At 38.5% G+C, this 11,807-nt stretch overlaps 1 pseudogene; it reads left to right on the top strand.

Annotated features, from left to right (window-relative positions):
• Positions 1-8,287: 8,287 nt before the first annotated feature.
• On the top strand, positions 8,288-9,326 carry LOC140847582 (lymphoid-specific helicase pseudogene; annotated as a pseudogene).
• The last annotated feature ends 2,481 nt before the right edge of the window (positions 9,327-11,807 follow it).

Below are 11,807 nucleotides of genomic sequence, written 5' to 3'. Positions count from 1 at the left end.
TTGATTTTTGCTCTAATTTCTCTTCTTCCAGTTTATTTAAGGAGTCCCTAAGGCTATCCATAATACAAAGAGGACAATTGAGATCTCACTTAGAAGAACTTTTTTTTTAAGAGGGCATCTCATATTTATTGATCAAATGGTTGTTAACAATAAAATTCTGTATAGGGGAGACAATGCTCAATGCACAATCATTAATCCACTCCAAGCCTAATTTCATCAGTCTCCAATCTTCTGAAGCATTACGAACAGGTTCTTACATGGAGAACAAATTCTTACATAGTGAATAAGTTCTTACATGGCGAACAATATAAGGTCAGTCATCACAGAAACTTTTGGTTTTGATCACGCATTATGAACTATGAACAATCAGGTCAAATATGAATATTCATTTGATTATTATACTTTGTTTATATGTGGATTCCACATCTCTCCCTTTATTATTATTATTTTTTTAATAAAATGTTGAAGTGGTAGGTAGATGCAAGATAAAGGTAGAAAACATGGTTTAGTGTTGTAAGCGAGCAAATGTAGATGATCACGTGTGTGCCTGTAGACTATGTGTTAATCCAAGCAAGACAAGGGCAATAAAACATCCACGGATGCAGAAGATTTCTCTCAAAATGGAGGGGATGAGGTTCTAAGCCTCACCTCTGTTGATCCCCAATTTCTCACCTGATGGCACCCCTGCGACTGTGCCTATCTTAGGTTGTTGCACCCTTGAATAATCTTACCCGTCTCTGGCTAACCAGTCATTTTCCAGGGCCATACAGGGAAATGTAAAGTTGGCAAGTGAGACAGAGGCCATATTTTTTTAAAAGGTTAGCTTTTCACTTCTTTGCAGATTTATGCCCTGTGGTTTCTATGCCCAGCATTTGTCTTGAGGTATCTTTACCACTTGGAGGAATTATGATACTCAGTAAATTCGATATGAGGCATGAATTCTATTTCAGGGCTGTAATTAGGAAGGAAGAAGAAAAGCTATAGAAGTACAGGTGGAAGAAAACATGGGAAGATTGATTATTTCTTTGACATATCTTCTTTTAGAGTAACTTAAGCATGTATAGGTTTTAAACTACTAATTAAATTGTGCACACACCTTAACACAATAGGGATATAGTTACATAACCAAAGCAGATCTATAATTACCAGCCATTTCCAGTGAAAGCAAGAAAACCAGTTAGGCATTCTTGGCATTTGTGAAAATTTATCTATGATATGATGGATATTGTTCAACTGTACTTGAACAGCCTTAGAGAAATCAGAGAATTTAAAACAACCCATTCCTGGGAACTGTTCACATCCCACATATTCTTTTAACACTAGATAGTCTGTAGTTGTAAGATTTTGGAGCGCAACAACTTGCACCTCTCTTAATTCTTGGTTGAGTTCCAACAGTATAGATGCAGTCAGATTTGTTGTTTTACTGTATGCACAGGCCAGCTTAGATATCTCCTTCTTCATTCCAATGGTAAGTCCAGGAAGCGGTGGGATGAATGCAGCTGCAACTGCAGCATTGCCTGGATCTTTGTTGAGGTTTTTTTGATGATCATCTTCTGGTATGACTCTTCCAGAGGGTGCTGATGTTGAAAGTTATTCTTCATATCGTATCTTAATTCATTTTCTGGGTAGGCAAATTAGACTTTGATCCTCTGTATAAACACAAATGGAACCTTTGCCCACACTTTGATATGTCCTTATACCATTGTGTAGAACCCATTGGAAGTCAACATACAGTAACTGTTTTTTTTTAAGAGAAAGGAATATTATCAGAAAAATGTACCTCCATAGCCGAACATCTGACACCCTTTAAGTGATCAAAATTAAGGATATTTAAAGCATGCATTAATCGCTCTTTTACATTAGTTTAATCCTATCAGGGAGTAATTCCCCTTTTCTATCTTTTTTTTGTTTTCGTTAATCTACACTTACATGAAGAATATTATGTTTACGAGGCTCTCCCCTATACAAGGACCCCCTATAAACCCCTTTACTGTCACTGTCCATCAGCATTGCAAAATGTTGTAGAATCACTACTTGTCTTCTCTGTGTTGTACAGAACTCCCCTTTCTCCCAAACCCCCATTATGCATGCTAATCTTAATACCCCCCTTATACATCCCCCCTTATCCCTTCCTACCCACCCATACTCCCCAGTCCCTTTCCTTTGTTGCCTGTTAGTACATTTTTGGGTTCTGTAATTCCGCTGCTGTTTTGTTCCTTCAGTTTTTCCTATGTTCTTATACTCCACAGATGAGTGAAATCATTTGGTGTTTCTCTTTCTCCACATGGCTTATTTCACTGAGCATAATACCCTCCAGCTCCATCCATGTTGCTTCAAATGGTAGGATTTGCCCTTTTCTTATGGCTGAGTAGTATTCCATTGTGTATATGACCACATCTTCTTCATCCATTCATCTATCGATAGACATTTAGGTTGCTTTCAATTCTTGGCTATTGTAAATACTGCTGCGATAAACATAGGGGTGCATCTGTCTTTCTCAATCTTGATTTCTGCATTCTTAGGGTAAATTCCTTGGAGTGGAATTCCTGGGTCAAATGGTAGGTCTGTTTTGAGCATTTTAATGAACCTCCATAGTGCTTTCCACAATGGTTGAACTAACTTACATTCCAACCAGCAGTGTAATAGAGTTCCCCTTTCTCCACAGCCTCACCAACATTTGTTGTTGTTTGTCTTTTTGATGGCAGTCATCATTACTGGTGTGAGGTGATATCTCATTGTGGTATTAATTTGCATTTCTCTGATAATTAGCGACGTGGAGCATCTTTTCATGTGTCTTTTGGCCATCTGTATTTATTTTTTGGAGAACTGTCTGTTCATTTCCTCTGCCCATTTATTAATTGGGTTATTTGTTTTTTGTTTGTTGAGGCCTGTGAGCTCTTTATATATTTTGTATGTCAAGCCTTTATCAGAGCTGTCATTTGCAAATATATTATCCCATACTGTAGGGTTCCTTTTTGTTCTATTGATGGTATCTTTTGCTGTACAGATGCTTTTCAGCTTGATATAGTCCCCCTTGTTCATTTTTGCTGTTGTTTTCCTTGACCGGGGACATATGTTCAAGAAGATGTCACTCGTGTTTGTGTCTAAGAGCTTTTGCATATGTTTTCTTCCAAGAGTTTAATGGTTTCATAACTTACGTTCAGGTCTTTGATCCACTTTGAGTTTACTTTTGTATATGGCATTAGACAATGGTCCAGTTTCATTCTCCTACATGTAGATGTCCAGTTTTGCCAGCACCATCTGTTGAAGAGACTGTCATTTCCCCATTGTATGTCCATGGCTCCTTTATTGAATATTAATTGGCCATATATATTTGGGTTAATGTCTGGAGTCTCTATTCTGTTCCACTGATCTGTGAGTCTGTTCTTGTGCGAGTACCAAATTGTCTTGATTACTGTGGCTTTGTGTAGAGCTTCATGTTTTCGGAGCGAGTTCCCCCCACTTTGTACTTCCTTCTCAGGATTGCTTTGGCTATTCGGGGTCTTTGACAGTTCCATATGAATTTTTGAACTATTCGTTCCAGTTCATTGAAGAATGCTGTTGGTAATTTGATAGGGATTGCATCAAATCTGTATATTGCTTTGGGCAGGATAGCCATTTTGATGATATTAGTTCTTCCTAGCCAGGAGCATGGGATGAGTTTCCATTTGTTAGTGACCTCTTTAATTTCTCTTAAGAGTGTCTTGTAGTTTTCAGGGTATAGGTCTCACTTCCTTGGTTAGGTTTATTCCTAGGTATTTTATTCTTTTTGATGCTATTGTGAATTGAATTGTTTTCCTGATTTCTCTTTCTATTAGGTCATTGTTAGTGTATAGGAAAGCGACAGATTTCTGTGTGTTAATTTTGTATCCTGCAACTTTGCTGAATTCTGATATTAGTTCTAGTAGTTTTGCAGTGGAGTCTTAAGGGTTTTTTATGTACAATATCATGCCATCTGCAAATAGTGACAGCTTAACTTCTTCTTTACCAATCTGGATTCCTTGTATTTCTTTGTTTTGTCTGATTGCCGTGGGTAGGACCTCCAGTACTACATTGAATAACAGTGGGGAGAGTGGGCATCGCTGCTAGTTCCCAATCTCTGATGAAAAGCTTTCAGCTTCTTGCTGTTCAGTATAATGTTGGCTGTGCGTTTATCACATATGGCCTTTATTATGTTGAGATACTTGCCCTCTATTCCCATTTTGCTGAGAGTTTTTATCATGAATGGATGATGAATTTTGTCCAATGCATTTTCAGCATCTATAAAGATGATCATGTTGTTTTTGTCCTTTTTGTTGATGTGGTGGATGATGTTGATGTATGTTCGAATTTTGTACCATCCTTGCATCCCTGGGACGAATCCCTCTTGGTCATGGTGTACAATCCTTTTGATGTATTTTTGAATTCGTTTTTCTAATATTTTGTTGAGTATTTTTGCGTCTATGTTCATCAGGGATATTGGTATTTTTGCATGTACGTTCATCAGGGATATTGGTCTGTAGTTTTCTTTTTTTGGTGGGGTCTTTGCCTGGTTTTGGTAATAGAGTGATGTTGGCTTCATAGAATGAGTTTGGGAGTATTCCCTCCTCTTCCATTTTTTGGAAAACTTTAAGGAGAATGGGTAATATGTCTTCCCTGTATGTCTGATAAAATTCCGAGGTGAATCCATCTGGTCCAGGGGTTTTGTTCTTTGGTAATTTTTTTATTACAGCTTCAATTTCGTTGCTGGTAATTGGTCTGTTTATATTTTCTGTTTCTTTCTGGGTCAGTCTTGGAAGGTTTTATTTTTCTAGGAAGTTGTCCATTTCTCCTAGGTTTCCCAGCTTGTTAGTATATTGGTTTTCATAGTATTCTCTGATAATTCTTTGTATTTCTGTGGGGTCCGTGGTGATTTTTCCTTTCTCGTTTCTGATTCTGTTGATTTGTATTGACTCACTTTTCCTCTTCATAAGTCTGCCTAGAGGCTTATCTATTTTGTTTATTTTCTCAAAGAAACATCTCTTGGATTCATTGATTTTTGCTATTGTTTTATTCTTCTCAATGTTATTTATTTCTTCTCTGATCTTTATTATGTCCCTCCTTTTGCTGACCTTAGGCCTCATTTGTTCTTCTTTTTCCAATTTCCATAATTGTGACATTAGACCATTCACTTGGGTTGTTCTTCCTTCTTTAAATATGCCTGGATTACTATATACTTTCCCCTTAAGACTGCTTTTGCTGTAATCCACAGTAATTGGGGCTTTGTGTTGTTGTTGTCATTTGTTTCCATATATTGCTGGACCTCCATTTAGATTTGGTCATTGATCCATTCATTATTTAAGAGCATGTTGTTAAGCCTCCATGTGTTTGTGAGCCTTTTTGCTTTTATTGTGCAATTTATTTCTAGTGTTATACCTTTGTGTCTGAAAAATTGGTTGCTAGGATTTCAGTGTTTTGGAAATTACTGAGGCTCTTTTTGTGGCCTAGTATGTTGTCTATTCTGGAGAATGTTCCATGTGCACTTGAGAAGAATGTGTATCCTGTTGATTTTGAATGTAGAGTTCTGTAGATGTCTATTAGTTCCACCTGTTCTAGTGTGTTGTTCACTGCCTCTGTGTCATTACTTTTTTTCTGTCTGGTGGATCTGTCCTTTGGAGTGAGTGGTGTGTTGAAGTCTCCCAGAGGGAATGCATTGCATTCTATTTCCTCCTTTAGTTCTGTTAGTATTTGTTTCAGATATGTTGGTGCTCCTGTCTTGGGTGTATATATATTTATAATGGTTATATCCTCTTGTTGCACTGAGCCCTTTACCATTATGTAATGTCCTTCTTTATCTTTAGTTACTCTCTTTATTTTGAAGTCTGTTTTTTCTGATACTAGAATTGCAACATATGCTTTTTTCTCTCTGTTATTTGCATGAAATATCTTTTTCCATCTCTTGACTTTAAGTCTGTGCATTTCTTTGGGTTTAAGGTGCATCTCTTGTAAGCAGCATATGGATGGATCTGCTTTTTTATCCATTCTATTACTCGTGTTTTTTGATTGGTGCATTCAGTCCATTTACATTTAGGGTGATTATTGAAAGTTATGTACTTATTGCCATTGCTGGCTTTAAGTTTGTGGTCACCAAAGGTTCAAGGTTAGCTTCTTTAGTACCTTACTGTCCAACTTAACTCGCTTGTTGAGCTATTATAAACACGGTCTGATGATTCTTTATTTCTCTCCCTTCTTTTTCCTCCAACTCCCTTCTTCATATGTTGGGTGTTTTGTTCTGTGCTCTTTTTAGGAGTGCTCCCATCTGGAGCAGTCCCTGTAAGATGCCTTGTAGGTGGTTTGTGGGAGGCAAATTCCCTCAACTTTTGCTTACCTGGGAATTCTTTAATCCCTCCTTCATATGTAAATGATAATCGTGCTGGATACAGTAGTCTTGGTTCAAGGCCCTTCTGTTTCATTGCATTAAGTATATCATGCCATTCTCTTCTGGCCTGTACGGTTTCTGTTGAGAAGTCTGATGATAGCCTAATGGGTTTTCCTTTGTAGGTGACCTGTTTTTTCTCTCTGGCTGCCTTTAATACTTTGTCCTTGTCTTTTATCTTTGGCATTTTAATTATTATGTGTCTTTGTGTTGCCCTCCTTGGATCCCTTGTCATGGGAGTTCTGTGTACCTCTGTGGTCTGAGAGGCCATTTACTCACCTAGTTTGGGGAAGTGTTCAGCAATTATTTCTTCAAAGACACTTTCTATCCCTTTTTCCTCTCTCTTCTTCTTCTGGTACCCCTATAATGTGGATATTGTTTCATTTTAATTGGTCACTCAGCTCTCTTAGAATTCTTTCATTCCTGGAGATCCTTTTATCTCCCTCTGCATTAGCTTCTCTGCATTCCTGTTCTCTGTTTTCTAGTCCATTAATCGTCTCTTGCATCTCGTCCATTGTGTTTTGAAGTCCTTCCAGAGCTTGTTTTATTTCTGTTTACTCCTTCCTTAGTTCTTGCATATTTCTCTGCAAGTCCATCAGGATGGTTGTAACTTTTGTTTTGAACTCTTTTTCAGGAAGACTGGATAAATCTATCTCCCCAGGTTCCTTCTTAGGGGAAGATATAGCAGATGCCGAAGCTGTCTGTGTTAGTCTTGTCTGGGTCATATTTTTTTTGCCTTTTCATGTGGATAGGTGCTACTGACTGTCAGCTGGGGGCGGGGGGCAAACGTTGCACTTGCTACTGGCCTTTCTTTACTGGTACACCTGCGACCCCTAGTGGCTTGTGTTGGGCAATTGCGTGTAGACTGGGTCTTTGTGTCTTGCCCAGCCAGTATGGAAGAAGCTCCCTCTCTGAGGGCGTGATCAGCCTTAGGCTGCTTCTCTGCTTTTGCACCCAGAGGAGTAATGGATGGGGGGGCTGTTTGGCTATTTACCTCTGTGAGGGGTCTCAGAGCTGTTGCCCAGGGGGTTAGTGCACCCAGTTTTCCCTGTAATTTCCAGCTACTGGACTGTGGCCTATGTTCTTTCCGTCCAGCTGTTATGTACCTGTCCCTTTAAGGATTTCAAAAAGCACTCACTTTTCCTTATCACAGGGCATCAGCATCGGGACCCACTCACCAGTCCTGCTGCCCTGTTTCCCTGGTATCCAGTACCCCACGCATGCACTGTGTCAGCACTCTGGTGCGGATGGCTAGGGCTGGGTGTTTAGCAGTCCTGGGCTCCCTCTCCCTCGCCACTCCAACTCCTTTCCTCCCACCGGGAGCTGGGGGGAGGTGTGTTTGGGTCCCGCTGGACTGGGGCTTGTATCTTACCCCTTTTATCAGGCACTGGGCCCTTGCATGTGTGGATGTAGTCTGGCTGTTGTCCTGTGTCTTCTGGTCTCTCTTTTAGGATTAGTTGTATTCGTTTGTTGTATTTTCAAAAATATATATGTTTTTGAGAGGAGATTCCCACTGTCCTACTCACGCTGCCATGTTGGCTCCACCTCTAGAAGAACTTTTTATTCTCTCAAATACAGCCACTTCAGAGGATCCATTATCTGGCCATTAATGAATAGGATCTTCTTAATCTCAACAATGACTCAAACCAATAAAATTTCAATGGCTTAACAATGGATGCAAAAGGCGTCTTTAAAGGAGAGTGTAAAAAAATGGAACCCTCACAAAACTCAGAAAGTTCCCTTCTTAAAATTCACCTAAGAAAGCAAAGGCCTGTGTGTGGTGGTGGGGGTTTGCTGTTGGGCATCATGGAAGCTGCTGCCAAGGTTGTAGGGAGAGGTGGCCCTGGGCAGATACTGAAGGAAGGAGAAGAGGGCTCCAGATATTTTTAAACAATGGAGACTGGTGTGATTACCCCAGCCATGCTGGGCGAGAAAAGAACAGTTTGAGGCAGATGGACTTGATAGAGAGTGTAAGTTGCTTGGAAAGGGTTGCCTGTCCTGGGATAGAGTCCGTGGTCTTTTGGTACCATAGACTTCAACATTTGCTTGAAAAAAGTAATATCAGCTCCAAATTTCTGCTGACTGAGATGGAACAGCATCATTTAGAGGAACAGAAGAAGAAAGAGAAATTGGAGATAAAAAATGGATTCTTTAAACGTTACCAAGCGTAGAAATTCTGTTGATGCAAGTGAGAAGAATCCAGTTATGAGAAGAAAAGAGGAAAAGAAGATGATACAAAATATTTCAGAGGTCATGTCAAAGGAGGACATTTTGTCTGTGGCTAAAAAAAAAAATAAAAGGGGAGTAAGTATGAAAGCTGCTCTTTTAATCTCTGTGTAGAATGTCTTCAGACAAACAAAGATTCAGATAGTATAATTAAAGGTAGTTTTCCCAAATTGGTTAGGCAGAATACTAAATACTTTTATGACCAATTCAGAAATTTAATGGAGTGTCATTACCCATTCAGCAACCAAAACGCCTCACAGCAGGAGTGATGTGATGGTGCCAGTTGGGAGGCATAGAATGACTTAGGATGATTTGGGGAAAAGGAATTAACAGCATTTTAGCGGGAGAGTCTGGGGAAAACTTTCAGTGCATCTCTACAATTTCACTGGTGGATCAAAAATGAATACCTGGACCTTTTCTTGTCTGTGTCCCTTTGTCTACCCTTCCTTACTGGATGGCTGAATTCCAGTGATTTATACCAGAGATTCCTATTGTATTACATCGTATGACCCAGCAGGGGCATCAAAAATTGGTAAAGAATATTCACACATGGAAAGGGACACTGCAGATTTATCCCATGATAATCACATCATTTGAAATAGCCATGATACCCCAAAATGCATTACAGCATTGCTATTGGAAATAATTAATAGTAGATGGAGGACACAGGATTAATAGCACGATGCCTTATGACAAATTCCCTTGAGAGCTGACACAGAGAGAATAAGGAACACTAAACTATCAGGGACCATGTTTTTAAACAGTTGTTCCAAAACATAAGAAATCACCTGTCCCCACTTTTAAACAGAACAGAGTAACTTACCAAGTGAAAAAATTCATCCTTTTTTCCTTTTATTTTCCCTAAGCTCAGAGCCACTGCCTATTGGGCTGTCCATCAGTTATATGATGGTACATGCATCTGCCATTTGGTGGAGATCATAGAGATTATTCTCACTAGTCATAAAGCCAAGTTCTCAAGACAGGTCAAGATGAAAGGGAAACCCCATCTGATTTTTCTTTTTCTGTTATTGATACACAATCTTATTTCACTTTCAAGTATACAACAGTGGTTCAACAGTTACCCATTATTATTAAATCCTCACCCCCACTGGTGCAGTTACTATCTGTCAACATAGACATAATCATTGGGTATATTCTTCATGCTCTACTACCATCCCTGTGACAAACCTACATTATGATTGAGAATTTTTGTGCTCCTTCATACCCCTACTTCACCCCTTCCCCCACCCCAACCCTTCTCCCATGGTAACCACAAGTCCCTTCTATGTGTCTATGAGTCTGCTGCTCTTTTGTTCTTTCTGTTTTGCTTTGTTTTTGTATTCTGCAAGAAAATGAAATCATATGGTATTTGTCCTTCTCCATTTGGCTTATTTCACTGAGCATAATACCCCATAGATCTGTCCATGTTGTTGCAGATGGCAGGATTTCTTTTCTTTTTTTGTCTGAATAAGATTCTATTGTATCTATGCACCACATATCCTTTATCTATTCATCTGATAGGCACTTAGGTTGCTTCCGTATCTTGGCTCTTGTAAATAGTGCAGCAATAAACAGAGTAGTGCATATACTTTTTTGGACCAGGGTTTTTGTTTTCTTTGGGTAAATTCCTAGGAGTTGAATTGCTGAGTAGAATGATATTTCTATTTTTAGTTTTTTGGGAAACCTCCATACTGTTTTCCTTAGTGGCTGTGCCAATTGACATTCCCACCAACAGTGTAGGAGGGTTCCCTTTTCTCCATGTCCTTGCCAACACCTGTTATTTCTCAGTTTGGATAGTGGCCATTCTGACTGATGTGATGTGATCTCACTGTGGTTTTTATTTCCATTTCCCTGATGATTAGCAGTGTGGAACATCTTTTCGTGTGCCTGTTGGCCATATGTATTTCTTCCCTGGAGAAATATCTGTTCAGAAATGTCCTCCACCCATTTTTAATTGGTTTATTTGTTTTGAGTGTTGAGGCATGTTAGCTCTTTATACATTATATTCTCCCATACTGTACGTTGCCTTTTTGTTCTGCTTAGGGTGTCTTTTGATTTAGTACCACTTGTTCATTTTTTATTTTGTTTCCCTTGCGCAAGGAGATGTTTCCAGGAAAAAATTGCTCATGTTTATGTTCAAGAGATTTTTACCTATTTTTTCTTCTATGAGCTATATGGATTCATGTCTTACATTCAAATCTTTGATCATTTCAAATTTACTTTTGTGTATGGGGTTAGATATTAATCCAGTTTCATTCTCTTGCATGTAGCTGTCTAGTTGTCCCAGTTATTGAGCAGACTGTCTTCTCTCCATTATATATTCATGGCTCATTTACTGTATATTAATTGATATGTAAGTGTGGGTTTATATCTGGAATCTCTATTTAGTTCCATTGATCTATGCATCTGTTCTTGTGCCAGAACCATGTTGTTTTGATTACTGTAGCTTTGTAGTATAGCTAGAAGTCAGGTAGCATAATCCTCCAGCTTTGCTGTTCTTTCTCAGGATTTCTTTGCTATTCAGGATCTTTTGTATTTCATATGAATTTTAGAACTATCTGTACTAGTTCAGAAAAAAATACTTTTGGAATTTTGATAAGGATTGCACTGAATCTGTATATTGCTTTGGCTGGAATGTGCATTTTGAAAATATTAATTCTTCCTATCCATGAGCACCAAAATCCATAAGATTTCCACTTATTTGTATCTTCTTTAATTTCTCTCAAGTGTCTTACGATAGAGTATAAGTCTTTCATTTCCTTGGTTAGATTTATTCCTAGGTAGTTTATAATTTTTGATGCAATTGTATATAGAATTGTTTTCCTGATTTCTCTTGTTTTTTAATTGTTTGTATTTGGGAAAACAACAGATTTCTGTACGTTAATTTTGTATCCTGCAACATTGCTTAATCCAGTTATTAGTTTCAATCATTTTTAGGTGGAGTTCTTTGGGTTTTCTATGTATAATACCGTGTCATCTACAAATAAAGAGAGTTTAACTTCTTCTTACTAATTTGGATGACTTTTATCTATGTGCATTGTTTGATTGCTGTGGCTGAGACATCCAGTACTATGCTGAATCAGGGTGATTAGAGTGGGCATCCTTGTCTTTTTTTTTTGGTATCATTAATCTACAATGACATGAGGAACATTATGTTCACTAGACTCCCTACTTCACCAAGTCCACC

The sequence above is a fragment of the Manis javanica genome, chromosome Y (genome assembly GCF_040802235.1).
Source record: "Manis javanica isolate MJ-LG chromosome Y, MJ_LKY, whole genome shotgun sequence".
Lineage (NCBI taxonomy): Eukaryota > Metazoa > Chordata > Mammalia > Pholidota > Manidae > Manis > Manis javanica.
The sequence above is the reverse complement of the archived record's forward strand: the minus strand, read 5'-3'. Positions and strand labels throughout refer to the sequence as shown.